Source organism: Drosophila erecta, unplaced genomic scaffold, assembly GCF_003286155.1.
Source record: "Drosophila erecta strain 14021-0224.00,06,07 unplaced genomic scaffold, DereRS2 tig00000329-arrow-arrow-pilon, whole genome shotgun sequence".
Classification (NCBI taxonomy): domain Eukaryota; kingdom Metazoa; phylum Arthropoda; class Insecta; order Diptera; family Drosophilidae; genus Drosophila; species Drosophila erecta.
This window is the reverse complement of record NW_020825223.1, coordinates 842,451-858,031: the sequence shown is the minus strand read 5'-3', so window position 1 is coordinate 858,031 and position 15,581 is coordinate 842,451. Positions and strand designations below refer to the sequence as shown.

The 15,581-nt window shown below is 39.9% G+C and overlaps 2 pseudogenes; both read right to left on the bottom strand.

Moving 5' to 3' along the window:
* Window positions 1-458: 458 nt before the first annotated feature.
* Window positions 459-5,080, bottom strand: LOC113564696 (annotated as a pseudogene).
* A 393-nt stretch (window positions 5,081-5,473) lies between these two features.
* On the bottom strand, window positions 5,474-5,652 carry LOC6556272 (annotated as a pseudogene).
* Window positions 5,653-15,581: the final 9,929 nt, after the last annotated feature.

Genomic DNA, 15,581 nt, shown 5'->3' with positions numbered 1-15,581 from the left:
AGCAAAAAGGGACTGATTGACGCCCTCTGGCGGAGAAATTTTTGACTATAGGGGTAATGGTGCCACTTATGTCGAAACTGGTTGTGTTTATCGGCTTCAGTTCAGCCAGTACACACACCACTGGAACAGCTGTTCTACCAGCTGAGTAGGCGACGACTGGTGACACCAGTCTAGCTACGTGCACTTTTGCAAATAAGTTAAATACCATCAGCAGCCAAAGGACACGTTGCATGAACTTGCGTTCGTGTATCACACGCACTCCAGGACTTGGCCCAACTGTCTGTACGTTTTTAAAGATTTCACTTTTCACAGCGAAAATCACTCAGAAAATAAACACTTTTTAAAAAACTCCACTAAATTGATGACGAGGAATTTGGCTACTCTGGGCACTCTGGGCGCCGTGGGATGGAATGCTGCTTCCCATAATAAGTACATGATGAGTACTTATATATTTTATATCGAATCATCAAGCAAAGGATAAGCTTCAGAGGGTCGCAGTATGGCAGCTGCTCAACCACTTACAGCACCTTGCCTGTTACAAAATTCGTTTACAATTGATTCTAGGCTTTGTCATTGTATTAAATAATGCTTTTATATGTAATTAACGCGGCATCAGGTGATCGAAGATCCTCCCAATTTACTATGTTACATTACATTGGCATCACATCCATTGTCGTTTATAAAGTAAATTATAAACTTTAAATGGTTTAGAAGCCATACAATGCAAATTGCCCCTTATTTATCATTGCAGCCCAGCACGGGCGTAGCGTCATACCACTGTTCACTCGAACAAGTATTGTGCCATTGGTCCGTACCTGCGGATCCTCTCGTACTACGCAGGAATACTGTCGCAACAACGTTTTGTCATTAGCAGTGTAAAACTAACCTGTCTCACGACGGTCTAAACCCTGCTCACGCTCCCTTGCATGGGTGAACAATCCAACGCTTGGTGAATTTTGCTTCACAATGATCACTATAAACGCTTGTCCGCCACAAGCCAGTTATCCCTATGGTAACTTTTCTGACACATCTAGTTAAAAACTCTTTAAACCAAAAGGATCGAAAGGCCGACCTTTTGCTGTCCCGGTGTGTACTGAACACCGAGATCAAGTCAGCATTTGCCCTCTTGCTCTATGTGTGGTTTTTGTCCGCACTGAGCTGGCCTTTGGACACCTACGTTATTATTTGAGAGATGTACCGCCCCAGTCAAAATCCCTACCTGGCAATGTCCTTGAATTGGATCATACCTGAGTAATTGGAGTTATACAAAATTTTCAAATCAAAAATACATATGTGCATCGTTTTATTAAAGAATTTGTTTGTGATTATATAACAAATTCGTGATTATTTATCAAGAAGCTTGATCATATTTATTATATGATATAATAAATATATCCGTATAATGGCTAGGAAATGATACACGTTCCATTTAATCAAGTAAGTAAGGAAACAATAAGAGTAGTGGTATTTCATTGACGATACCAAACCGAGGTCTAATATCTCCCACTTATTCTACACCTCTTATGTCTCCTTACACTACCAGATTAGAGTCAAGCTCAAAAGGGTCTTCTTTCCCCGCCAATTATTCCAAGCCCGTTCCCTTGGCTTTGGTTTCGCTAGATAGTAGATAGGGACAGTGTATGAATCGGATCCCTCCGAACTTGTTTTACGTGGCGTGTTCCACATTGAAGGGATTACAACCGCGACACCCTATACACCCACAAGTGAGCATATGATGCATGTGTCCAGATACGCTAGACAAAACGTCCCGGTCTGGAAGCTATAGCTATGTACATAGCAACCACCCCGGTAGCAATTTGAGTGTTTGCTTGCCGGGCAAGCACTCCCCCTTGCTAAGGAGCGAGATCTACCTAGCCGACAAGCATGGGCGGAGTGGCCTATTGCCGCATTAGTCGCCTCCTACGACAAACTGCGGCAAGTTGTGGCAGTATTCTCGCCCGCTAACCACACGGCGAAGCCAACTCAGCGAACACAGCCAGCCATTGGGTTCTCTCCCGATCCTCCAGGATTCTTTCAAATGTCCAGTCCTCGCCAACGCGCTGCACTCCAAGTCCATCGAGGTCTCACAAATCTGCATATAGGGGGCAGGCGCACAACACGTGCATCCAATCCTCGTATGGATCACGACATGCGCAAGCAGTGGTATCGCTGAGGGCTCTCCCATGCAGAAATGCGTTGAACGACCAGTGCCCAGTGAGCAAGAAAGACGCCATCATCGAGAAACCAAAATTTGGATCCCGATAGACAAGGGTGATATCCGGGATGAACCTGTGCGTCACCCGTCCTGGTCTGCTGTCGTCATCCCGTCTGCTTTGCCAACTCAATAGCAAGCATTCCTCTAGGCGAATCTCTTTTTGCTCCCGGCTTAGACGCGCAATGTCCTCGCCATAGAGCTAGTCGTTCTCCTCCAGCGGGTATCCACGCTTCAGCTTGTATTGACCGCTAATTTCTTAGCGTCCAAGTCAAGAGGAGGGGCTCCACCAAGAACCTGAAGTGCCGCGGTGGACACTGTTCGGCATACCGATAGACATCCAAAAAGGATCAGTCTATGGCAGGAGGACAGTCGCCTCCTGGCAGCTACCTGTGCGGCGGTGTCATACCGCGGACTTACACCAAAAATGACCTATTAATGGGAGCTCGTAGAAAACACGTCCGTCACTGACAGTAAGTAGATAGGGACAGTAGGAATTTCTTGAAGTCTTGAATTTCTTCACTTTGACATTCAGAGCACTGGGCAGAAATCACATTGTGTCAACACCCGCTAGGACCATCACAATGCTTTGTTTTAATTAGACAGTCGGATTCCCCAAGTCCGTGCCAGTTCGGCATTGATTGTTAATTGATAATCGTTATAATTAATAAGAACTAATTGGTTTAACCCAAAATATCTTAAAAATTTTAGCTAGAAAGTTCCACAATTGGCTACGTAACTAAACTATCCGGGGAACAAGTAACTAATTTGCCGACTTCCCTTACCTACATTATTCTGTCGACATAGACTCTTCACCTTGGAGACCAGCTGCGGATATTGGTACGGCCTGTTGAGAAGGTTGCGTATCATAAATTTTCAAGGTCCGAGGAGAAAATATCGACACAACAGTATATGTCATGCTCTTCTAGTCCATCTACCATATCTCTCTGCGAAAGACTTCCATGGTAGTACAGCAAGAAATACTCTTCCGATATCTCTCGACGGCTTTTTTATGGTCGTTCCTGTTGCCAGGATGAGCACGAGGCCCATATTTAATAACAAACGGATACTCAACAGGTTACGGAATTGGAACCATATTCCCTTTCGTTCAAAATTATTCAAGTGTATTATTTTCGCTTTGTTTATATAATTTGGCATTTTTGTTTTACTTGAAAATTTTCGGCTTTCGCCTTGAACTTGGGACCGACTAACTCCTGATCAACCACTGTTCACACGAAACCCTTCTCCACTTCAGTCCTCCAAGGTCTCATTCAATTATTATTATTAGATGTGTTAGATGTATTAGATGTGTACCAATGGCAGCTCCATGCAGGCTTACGCCAAACACTTATACGCTTACCATTGTACCTTCCTACTCACTAAAGTTTCAAAATTTATATCACAAGTAATATAAATCATCTACTTTAGCGGTAATGTATAGGTATACAACTTAAGCGCCATCCATTTTAAGGGCTAGTTGCTTCGGCAGGTGAGTTGTTACACACTCCTTAGCGGATTTCGACTTCCATGATCACCGTCCTGCTGTTTTAAGCAACCAACGCCTTTCATGGTATCAGCATGAGTTGTTAATTTGGGCACCGTAACATTACGTTTGGTTCATCCCACAGCGCCAGTTCTGCTTACCAAAAGTGGCCCACTGGGCACATTATATCATAACCTTGAACTTCATATCAAGAAAGTTAAGGTTCTTACCCAGTTAAAGTTTGAGAATAGGTTAGGATCGTTTCGACCGTAAGGCCTCTAATCATTCGCTTTACCAGATAAGATTATTTTATATAATATTAAAATGCATCAGCTATCCTGAGGGAAACTTCGGAAGGAACCAGCTACTAGATGGTTCGATTGGTCTCTTGCCCCTATACTCAATTCTGGCAATCGATTTGCACGTCAGAAATGTTTCGGTCTTCCATCAGGGTTTCCCCTGACTTCAACCTGATCACTGATAGTTCACCATCTTTCGGGTCACAGCATATATGCTCAAGGTACGTTCCAGTAAGAGGCATAAATAATATAAATATACATTATAAATAACTATATAGAACGCCCCGGGATTGTGTTAATTAGCTATAAATAGTTAAAAAACTAATCCCATTATTAGTCAAGTTAATTACGATATTAGGTATATATTCCAATAACTTGCATATATGTTAGACTCCTTGGTCCGTGTTTCAAACCGGGTCCCGAAGGTATCCTGAATCTTTCGCATTGTTATTCATACAAGTGCATATAATAAACACAAAAATCAAAGCCATTATAAAATTATAACTATAAGTTATATTTTATGATAAATTTTGTATATGCTAATAGATTACAATGTCCTTATACCCAAAAAATGCACACTATCCCCATAATATTATTTAAATAATACAATTTTATTGATGAATTTTACATAACGGATATTCAGGTTCATCGGGCTTAACCTCTAAGCATTTCACGTACTGTTTAACTCTCTATTCAGAGTTATTTTCAACTTTCCCCTAACTGTACTTGTTTACTATGGGTCTCATGGTTATATTTATTTTTAGATGGAGTTTACCAACCACTTAGTGCTGCACTATCAAGCAGCACGACTCTTTGGAAACATCATCTAGTATTCATTAACGTTATACGGGCCTGGCACCCTCTATGGGTAAATGGCCTCATTTAAGAAGGACTTAAATCGTTAATTTCTCATACTAGAATATTGACGCTAAATACACTGCATCTCACATTTGCCATATAGACAAAGTGACTTAATGCTGGAACTGTTTTCTTTTCGCTCGCCGCTACTAAGAAAATCCTTGTTAGTTTTCCTCCCCTAATTAATATGCTTAAATTCAGGGGGTAGTCCCATATGAGTTAAGGTTGTATATAACTTTTTCTTGCCATTAATTCTTTATAATTAATTCTTGATAAAAACATTTTATTAAATTCGTTATAAAATTTCCATTATTTCTTGTAGCAAAGTGTTTTCCATTAAACGAACCAACGAAGAATAATAACATAACCAAGTTTTTTATATTTCCGAATCATTAATAAGAGACAATTCTAGATGAAAAATAATTAAATTTTTTATGCTAGACATTTCTCAGTATTACTTGATCGAAAAAGAAAATATTTCTATTCGTTTTTCACATCCAAATGTGAGATAATGTTTTTCATATATATTTTTTAATATTATGAATAAAAAAATTATTATTTTATCAAATAATATACCATTTGCTTATAAAATTTATAAACAACTTAATTAGCATAGTCTTACTACCCTCAACCATATGTAGTCCAAGCAGCACTATAAAATTAATTAAAGTACATAACAGCATGGACTGCGATATGCGTTCAAAATGTCGATGTTCATGTGTCCTGCAGTTCACACGATGACGCACAGTTTGTTGAGTTCTTCATCGACCTATGAGCCGACTGATCCACCGCTTAGAGTTTTATAATTAATTTTTATATAATGTCAATTTTGTTTTTATAGAAAGAAATTAAAAATACACCATTTTACTGGCATATATCAATTCCTCCAATAAATGTATTTTTATACCTAAAATAAATGATGCGAAATGTCTTAGTTTCATATAAGCATTATGTATCATATAATCTGGTTATTTACGGTTTATATTTAACTATGTTTGGGCGATTCTTACTGCAATTTATATAAAACATTAACCTGATGGGTACCAGGTACAACATTGTATATTTTAGGTTGTTGCATTAGCCAACGTATGCTCATAACTAAGATGAACAATACATATTCGCAATGCGTGTATATTATGGTCCATATACACACAAAGTTCACCATTTTATATTAACAAATTATTTTGATAACCATTATTTTAAAGTTTTCATTCGATTTCCATTTTCGAATTTGATATCTTCGATCTCCATACTCGAAGTTTTATTTAAACATTTTAAAACCACATATATATAATATTTTTTTTGTTGTGCCCGCCATTACTCAGCATTTTGTAATGTTAAAATCTTATGAGGTTGCCAAAGCCACATATAAATAAAAACCCATTTTCATTTTATTTTGATTTTAACTTATATTTTAATATATATTTATATATATTTTTTTTTATTTTGATTCAATTGAATCGTTTTGTTCTATAATCATATCATGCGCTATGCTGTTGTAATTTGGTAAATTTGGTAATCTGGTAAATTTGATAATCTGGTAATATAAATGTGGTAAATTTTTTAATTTTGTAAGTAATTTTGGAAAATTCAAAATGTATTTGTATTATAACAAATTTTTATTAACGGTAAGGATTTTATACAATAATGATCCTTCCGTAGGTTCACCTATGGAAACCTTTTTACGACTTTTACTTCCTCTAAATAATTAAGTTCGGTCAACTGTTGCGAAACAACCGTAACACGCAAGGCGTGATCACGTCCGGAGACGTGCGGTTTACCCGGACCTCTCGGTCTAGGAAATACACGTTGATAATTTCATTGTAGCGCGCGTGCAGCCAAGGGCATCTAAGGGCATCACACCCCTGTTATTGCTCAATCTCATTATTGCTAGACGCAATTTGTCCATTTAAGAAGCTAGTGTCCGTATAATGGGACAAACCAACAGGGACGGCTCCACTTACATAAACACATTCAAACACAATAAACATTTTACTGCCACCATGAATGAAGACTATATAAGCTTCAGCACCATAATCCTGAAGATATCTATTTAATATATTTGAGTCTCGTTCGTTATTGGAATTAACCAGACAAATCACTCCACGAACTAAGAACGGCCATGCACCACCACCCATAGATTCGAGAAAGAGCTATCAATCTGTCTTACACACTTATGTTCGGACCTGGTAAGTTTTCCCGTGTTGAGTCAAATTAAGCCGCAGGCTCCATTACTGGTGGTGCCCTTCCGTCAATTCCTTTAAGTTTCAGCTTTGCAACCATTTGCAACTTTCGTTCTTGATTAATGAAAACATCTTTGGCAAATGCTTTCGCTTAAGTTAGTCTTACAACGGTCCAAGAATTTCAGTAATACTAATACCCCCAAACTGCTTCTATTAATTTCTTGATCTGAAAACCAATGAAAGCAGAACAGAGGTCTTATTTCACTCTAATTTGTTCAAAGTAATAGTACCGGCCCACAATAACACTCGTTTAAGAGCACTAATGCAGGTTTTTAAATAGGAGGAACATATGAAAAAATACAAGTATTTTATCACATAAAAGAACTCCACCGGTAATACGATTAAATACATAAAGGTATAGTACTAACCACAATTGTAAGTTGTACTACCCGTATGAAGCACAAGCTCAACTACGAACGTTTAATATACGCTATTGGAGCTGGAATTACCGCGACTGCTGGCACCAGACTTGCCCTCCAATTGGTCCTTGTTAAAGGATTTAAAGTGTACTCATTCCAATTACAGGTCCTCGGATATGAGTCCTGTATTGTTATTTTTCGTCACTACCTACCCGAGCTGGGAGTGGGTAATTTACGCGCCTGCTGCCTTCCTTAGACGTGGTAGCCGTTTCTCAGGCTCCCTCTACGGAATCGAACCCTGATTCCCCGTTACCCGTTGCAACCATGGTAGTCCTAGATACTTTTAATTACATGTGTTAGCTCTAGAACTACCACAGTTATCCAATTAACTGTTAACGATCTAAGGAACAATAACTGATATAATGAGCCTTTTGCGGTTTCACTTTTAATTCGTGTGTACTTAGACATGCATGGCTTAATCTTTGAGACAATCATATAACTACTGGCAGGATCAACCAGAATAATGTTTCTTTCTTCATATTCCATTCATATTTTTCGAATTGAAATAAGCAATATAAATATTATAGATTTCCATTTTATATAATTCCATTTATTTTATCATATTGAAAAATACTTCAATATTTTACCTTTGGGTAAAATTTTAAATCTCTTTTAATTCGATTACGGTCATTTTTATATAGCATTCGTATTCGTATATTCCATTATTTTTTATACTTGTTTCACAATTATTAACAAGTTCATATAATATAATATATATTTCTATAATTTTGTATTTATATTATACATATTTCATTCTAAAATACCAGTTTGTTTCCATCATACATAATTATTGTATCCACACATGTACAATTTTTGTTTAACCAACATAAATATTGAGTTAAATCATTTGCAATTTGATGATAAATTTAAAATTTATCTTTATCCATATAACTCTCTGGTAATACATAACGTGAAACCGAGCGCATATGATTTCTATATTAAAGGTTTTTTAATTTTTATAATTTTAATTTTTTAATTTTTTAATTTTATAATTTTAATTTTTCATGTAATAAATATGAATATATATTATACCGCGGTAACGATACTTACCTACTTACGGCAGGTAATATATTATTAAATAGATAACAAATAATTGGCCTGTCGCCAAAAATTAATGATAATATATATATATATTTTTATATTTTTTTTTTTTATATTACTGTATCTTTATTTACATCTGCCCAGGAGGGCAATCAATTAAATTATGTGGTACATTGGCGGTTATGTAGATTCCTTAGGCAATCTTATATTTGTTAGCTAGGGTCATCAGAGGATTCCTTTAGGGAATCCGGAATGGTAGGTCAAGTGGGTGGCTGTAGGCTGTTGTCAAGGAGGTTGATTGCAAGTTGGTTCTTGTGGTTCTCCAGCTTCTCCAGGTGCCTCCTGCTGGCTTTCCTGGATTCCTCGGCGACACTTTGCATTTTGAGGTCCCTTTTGATTGTCATGTTCCTCACGTAGTAAGGACAGTTGAGGATAAATCTTAGAATGAATTTGTACCTCATGAGTTTTACTTTTTCCCCTATGTGGTCCTTTCATGTGAGACGCTTGTCCAGGGTTAGTCCCAGGTACTTGGCCTTCGCATTGGACGGTATGTTGGTGATGTGGACGGGTGGACAGTTGCCTGGTCTGAGGGTAAACGTGACGTAGGTGGATTTGTCAGCGTTTATGGTGATGTTTCACCTTTTCAGCCATAACTGAATCGTGTCCAGCTCGTGTTGCAGCCCTTGCGCTGCCAGAGTAGGTGTTGCCTCAGAGAACAGGAGCGCTGTGTCGTCCGCGTAGGTGCATGTCAATATTCTGTTGTCTTCAGATACTGGCATATCTGAGGTGATATGTTGTATAGCACAGGACCGAGTACGCTGCCCTGGGGTACTCCGGCTCTCACCACGTGTTGGGGTGATTTGGAGTTCCTGCTCCTAACGTAGAACCTCCTCTCTTCGACGTATGCCTTAAGGAACATGTAGTATGGGGTCGGTAACTGTTGCTTCAGCTTGAATAGCAGGCCGAGGTGCCACACCCTGTCGAAAGCCTGCCTCACATCCAGAAAGACTGCTGCGCAATATTTCTTGTTTTCGAAGGCATCCAAGACCTTGAAGACGACCCGGTGGCACTGCTGAATGGCGCCATGTCCTTGCCTGAAACCGAACTGGTGGTCGGGGATGATCCTCTTTTCCTCCAGGATGGTCAGCAACCTCTTGAGGAACAGCTTCTCCAGGATTTTTGACAGGATGGCGAGTAGACTGATGGGCCTGTATGAGCCTAGCTCGGCTTCTGGCTTGCCCGGCTTGTGAATGAGGATAACCTCAGCGCACTTCCACTGAGAAGGAAAGTGTCCCAGTCCTAAGCATTGGTTCATCAGAGCCTTGAGGAACTCTATGCAGTTCGCTGGGAGTAGCTTGGGAGTAGTTCATCCAGAATCTCCTGACTACCTATCTCTGCGATAGGCAGGACCATTTGGCAGGCTGCGTCAACGAACTGCTTCGTCTCTTACATAGGGCGAATGGATGGAAACTGGTTTCCAGATGGTCGGCAAACGCATCCGCTTTTATTTTTACATTTTAAAGCCACATATTATATATAATATTTTTTATTACACAGCATTTTGTAATGTTAAAATCTTATGAGGTTGCCAAAGCCTCATACAAATAAAAACCCGTCTTCATTTTGTTTTGATTTTAACATTTATTTTAATATATATTTATATATATATTTTTTTTTTGTTTCAATCGAATCGTTTGGTTCTATAATGATATCATATCATGCGCTTTGCTTTTGTAATTTGGTAATCTGGTAAATCTGATAATATGGTAATATAAATTTGGTAAATTTTGTAATTTGGTAAGTAATTTTGGTAAATTCAAAATGTATTTGTATTATAACAAATTTTTATTAACGGTAAGGATTTTATACAATAATGATCCTACCGTAGGTTCACCTACGGAAGCCTTGTTACGACTTTTACTTCCTCTAAATAATCAAGTTCGGTCAACTTTTGCGAAACAACCGTAACACGCAAGGCGTCACAGTGATCACGTCCGGAGACCTCACTAAATAATTCAATCGGTAGTAGCGACGGGCGGTGTGTACAAAGGCAGGGACGTAATCAATGCGAGTTAATGACTCACACTTACTGGGAATTTCAAGTTCATGTGAACATTTTCAGTTCACCATCCCAAGCATGAAAGTGGTTGAGCGGTTTATCCGGACCTCTGGTCTAGGAAATACACGTTGATACTTTCATTGTAGCGCGCGTGCAGCTACATTATTGCTAGACGCAATTTGTCCATTTAAGAAGCTAGTGTCCATATAATAGGACAAACCAACAGGTACGGCTCCACTTACATAAACACATTCAAACACAATAAACATTTTACTGTCACCATGAATGAAGGCTGTATAAGCTTCAGCACCATAATCCTGAAGATATCTCTTTCAAATATATTAATCTCAAATATATTGAGTCTCGTTCGTTATTGGAATTAACCAGACAAATCACTCCACGAACTAAGAACGGCCATGAACCACCACCCATAGATTTAAGAAAGAGCTATCAATCTGTCTTACACACTTATGTTCGGACCTGGTAAGTTTTCCCGTGTTTAGTCAAATTAAGCCGGTGGTGCCCTTCCGTCAATTCCTTTAAGTTTCAACCAACTTTGCAACCATACTTCCCCCGGAGCCCAAAAGCTTTGGTTTCTCGGGAAGCGACTGAGAGAGCCATAAAAGTAGCTAAACCCAATTGCTAGGTGCCTTTGTTTAACCTCTTTCGTTCTTGATTAATGAAAACATCTTTGGCAAATGCTTTTGCTTAAGTTAGTCTTACGACGGTCCAAGGATTTCAGCTCTCGCGTCGTAATACTAATGCCCCCAAACTGCTTCTATTAATCATTACCTCTTGATCTGAAAACCAATGAAAGCAGAACAGAGGTCTTATTTCACTCTAATTTGTTCAAAGTAATAGTACCGGCCCACAATAACACTCGTTTAAGAGCACTAATGCAGGTTTTTAAATAGGAGGAACATATGAAAAAATTCAAGTATTTAATCACATATAAGAACTCCACCGGTAATACGCTTAAATACATAAAGGTATAGTACTAACCACAATAGTAAGTTGTACTACCCGTATGAAGCACAAGCTCAACTACGAACGTTTAATATACGCTATTGGAGCTGGAATTACCGCGACTGCTGGCACCAGACTTGCCCTCCAATTGGTCCTTGTTAAAGGATTTAAAGTGTACTCATTCCAATTACAGGTCCTCGGATATGAGTCCTGTATTGTTATTTTTCGTCACTACCTCCCCGAGCTGGGAGTGGGTAATTTACGCGCCTGCTGCCTTCCTTAGACGTGGTAGCCGTTTCTCAGGCTCCCTCTACGGAATCGAACCCTGATTCCCCGTTACCCGTTGCAACCATGGTAGTCCTAGATACTTTTAATTACATGTGTTAGCTCTAGAACTACCACAGTTATCCAATTAACTGTTAACGATCTAAGGAACAATAACTGATATAATGAGCCTTTTGCGGTTTCACTTTTAATTCGTGTGTACTTAGACATGCATGGCTTAATCTTTGAGACAATCTTATAACTACTGGCAGGATCAACCAGAATAATGTTTCTTTCTTCATAATACATTCATATTTTTCGAACTGAAATAAGCCATATAAATATTATAGATTTCCATTTTATATAATTCCATTTATTTTATCATATTGAAAAATACTTCAATATTTTGCCTTTGGGTAAAATTTTAAATCTCTTTTAATTCGATTACGGTCATTTTTATATAGCATTCGTATTCGTATATTCCATTATTTTGTATACTTGTTTCACAATTATTAACCAGTTCATATAATATATACTTCTATAATTTTGTATTATACATATACATATTATACATATTTCATTCTAAAATATCATTTTGTTTCCAACATACAAAATTATTGTATCCACACATGTACAATTTTTGTTTAACCAATATAAATATTGAGTTAAATCATTTGCAATTTTATGATAAATTTAAAATTTATCTTTATCCATATAACTCTCTGGTAATACATAACGTAAAACCGAGCGCATATGATTTCTATATTAAAAATTTTGTAATTGTTCCAACATTTAATAAATATGAATATATATATTATACCGCGGTAACGATATAATTTTCCAATTTTACGGCAGGTAATATATTATTAAATAGATAACAAATAATTGGCCTGTCGCCAAAAATTTTTTTTTTTTTTTTTATATTACTGTATCTTTATTTACATCTGCCCAGGAGGCAATCAATTAAATTATGTGGTACGTTGGCGGTTATGTAGATTCCTTAGGCAATCTTATATTTGTTAGCTAGGGTCATCAGAGGATTCCTTTAGGGAATCCGGAAAGGTAGGTCAAGTGGGTGGCTGTAGGCTGTTGTCAAGGAGGTTGATTGCAAGTTGGTTCTTGTGGTTCTCCAGCTTCTCCAGGTGCCTCCTGCCAGCTTTTCTGGATTCCTCGGCGACACTTTGCATTTTGAGGTCCCTTTTGATTGTTGTGTTCCTCACTTAGTAAGGACAGTTGAGGATAAATCTTAGAATGTGGCATTCTGCTCTGTGTCGTTTTTTGATATTTGTAGGGGAGGCAGTGCCCCACAGCTCAATGCCGTATGTCCAAGCCGGCTTTATGATGGCTTTGTAGAGCAGTAGTGGGTAGCGTGCTTCGTCTGCACAGGAGCCATGTCATGGAGCGGCATTTGTGAGTTTTACTTTTTCCCCTATGTGGTCCTTTCATGTGAGACGCTTGTCCAGGGTTAGTCCCAGGTACTTGGCCTTCGCATTGGACGGTATGTTGGTGATGTGGACGGGTGGACAGTTGCCTGGTCTGAGTGTAAACATGACGTAGGTGCATTTTTCAGCGTTTATGGTGATGTTCCACCTTTTCAGCCATGACTGACTGTGTCCAGCTCGTGTTGCAGTCCTTGCGCTGCCAGAGTAGGAGTTGCGTCAGAGAACAGGAGCGCTGTGTCGTCCGCGTAGGTGCAATATTCTGTTGTCTTCAGATACTGGCATATCTGAGGTGAATATGTTGTACAGCACAGGACCGAGTACGCTGAGAAACTGGTTTCCAGATGGTCGGCAAACGCATCCGCTTTCTCTTGGCTTGACCGGCACCATACACCTGCAGCTGTTTTAACAGGTGGCACACTCCGCACAGGCTTTTTCAGGTATTTGGTGGCGTTCCAGATATTGTGCTCAGCATTGCCAGGCTCCAGTTCTACTAGGTACTCCTCGAGCGCCTTGCTTTTCGAGTCATGAAGCATCTGTTTGAGCTGCTTACAGGCTCTGTTGTAGGCCCTCTTGTCAGACGGAGCTCTGCTAGACTGCCAGACTCTCCTCAGCCTCCTTTTCTCCGATACTAGTGGATTTTGCCAGTAAGGCTAGCAACGGCATCGTCAATATCTCCTCCAGTGCTGATAGCCGGATGTGGGTCAACGTTTTCTTCAAGCCAGCTTAAACACAGTTGTGTCGGTATTTCGCCTGATCAGTTTGGTGCCTCCGGGTGTCCTTAGGAAGGAGGTCATAAGTAGTATCCTGACCATGCTGTGGTCAGAGCACAGCTCGTAGCACCCAAATGTAGATACTTTCGCAAGGCGTTGACCACTTCGTAGCCACTTGAAGTGAGACCTCGTTGTAAAGTGGGTCTCGCTGACCAGCATTACATCCACCTGGTTGGTTTTCAGGTAGAGCTCCACTTCTGGCTTGTTCCTCGCCAAGCCGTTAGCTTTCCAGATTACTATTTGTGTGTTCATGGCATGGTTCTCTGGCAGGAGAACATGGCCATCACCATGTCTTTAAACTGGGCGTACATTGAGTCCATCATGTTCCCCATGCGCCTCATTATTCTCTCCTCCAACGCTCCAATCCCGGTCAATGACACCTTGTTGGTTGAAGATGTGTTTGGGTTGCTGTTGCTGGGGGTATCCTACCCCGGTGACGTTAGCGTAGCTAAAGCCAGAGTATGTGGCGTTGTTGGTGTATGGGCCTCTTTCGGCGGTGGAGTCATTGCCTTCGCTTTTGGCTTGGGGGAAGCACTCTTCTTGGCCTCGATATATACACGACAGCCTTGGTATGACGCAGTGTGCTCCTGCCTGCAGTTACCGCATGTAGCAGGAGCGTCTTTGGCCTTAGTGCACTCGATAGAGGCATGCAGGTACACACAAGTGTACTGCAGTCTGCAGTACCTCTTGGTATGCCCGAAAGCCTGGCAGCGGTAGCACTGCACCAAGTTATTGAACTTTCTGGGCTCCTCGGTTGTGAACACCTTTTTGTTGTTGCTTGAAGGCTCCAGGTTTACAAAGAACATAGCCATAGGGTTCTTTGTGGTTCTTGAGATGGCGTTCTTGAGGTCTCAAACAATGTGTCCGAGCCCCTTTAGTTCTTCAGTGATGTAGTCAACTGGCTTCGTTGAATGTAGCCCCTTAATTACCACGCGAAAAGCTCGGTTTTCCTTGAGCTGGAAAGTCCTGAAGGCCATGTTGTGGTTGTTCATGTGGCTAACAATTTTCCGATATGTCGAGCTGTCTTTCGACATAATTTTTACGCTACCTCCTGCGGTAGCATTGTAAGCGAAGCTACCTGGCTTGGTGACTTCTCCAAGGAACTTTGGGGTTTACAGTCGAGGCTACGTTAGGTGGCTCCATGGGAACTGCGTGCAGTAGCACGTGTCTTTAAGATCTTTGCCTTTTCTGTATGAGTGTGTGTAATTGTCAGGCGCAGAAGGGGGGAGCAAAAAGCGCCATCTTTTTAACTATAGGGGTAAAGGCGCAACGTAGGTCGAAACTGGTTGTGGTTATCGGATTCAGTTTAGCCAGTATACACACCACTGGAACAGCTGTTCCACCAGCTGAGTAGGCGATGACTGGTGACACCAGTCAGCTGATTTGCTAGCTACGTGAACTTTTGCAAATAAGTTAAATACCATCTGCAGCCAAAGGACACGTTGCATGAACTTGCGTTCGTGTATCACACGCACTCCAGGACTTGACCCAACTGTCTGTACGTTTTTAAAGATTCCAGGTTAAC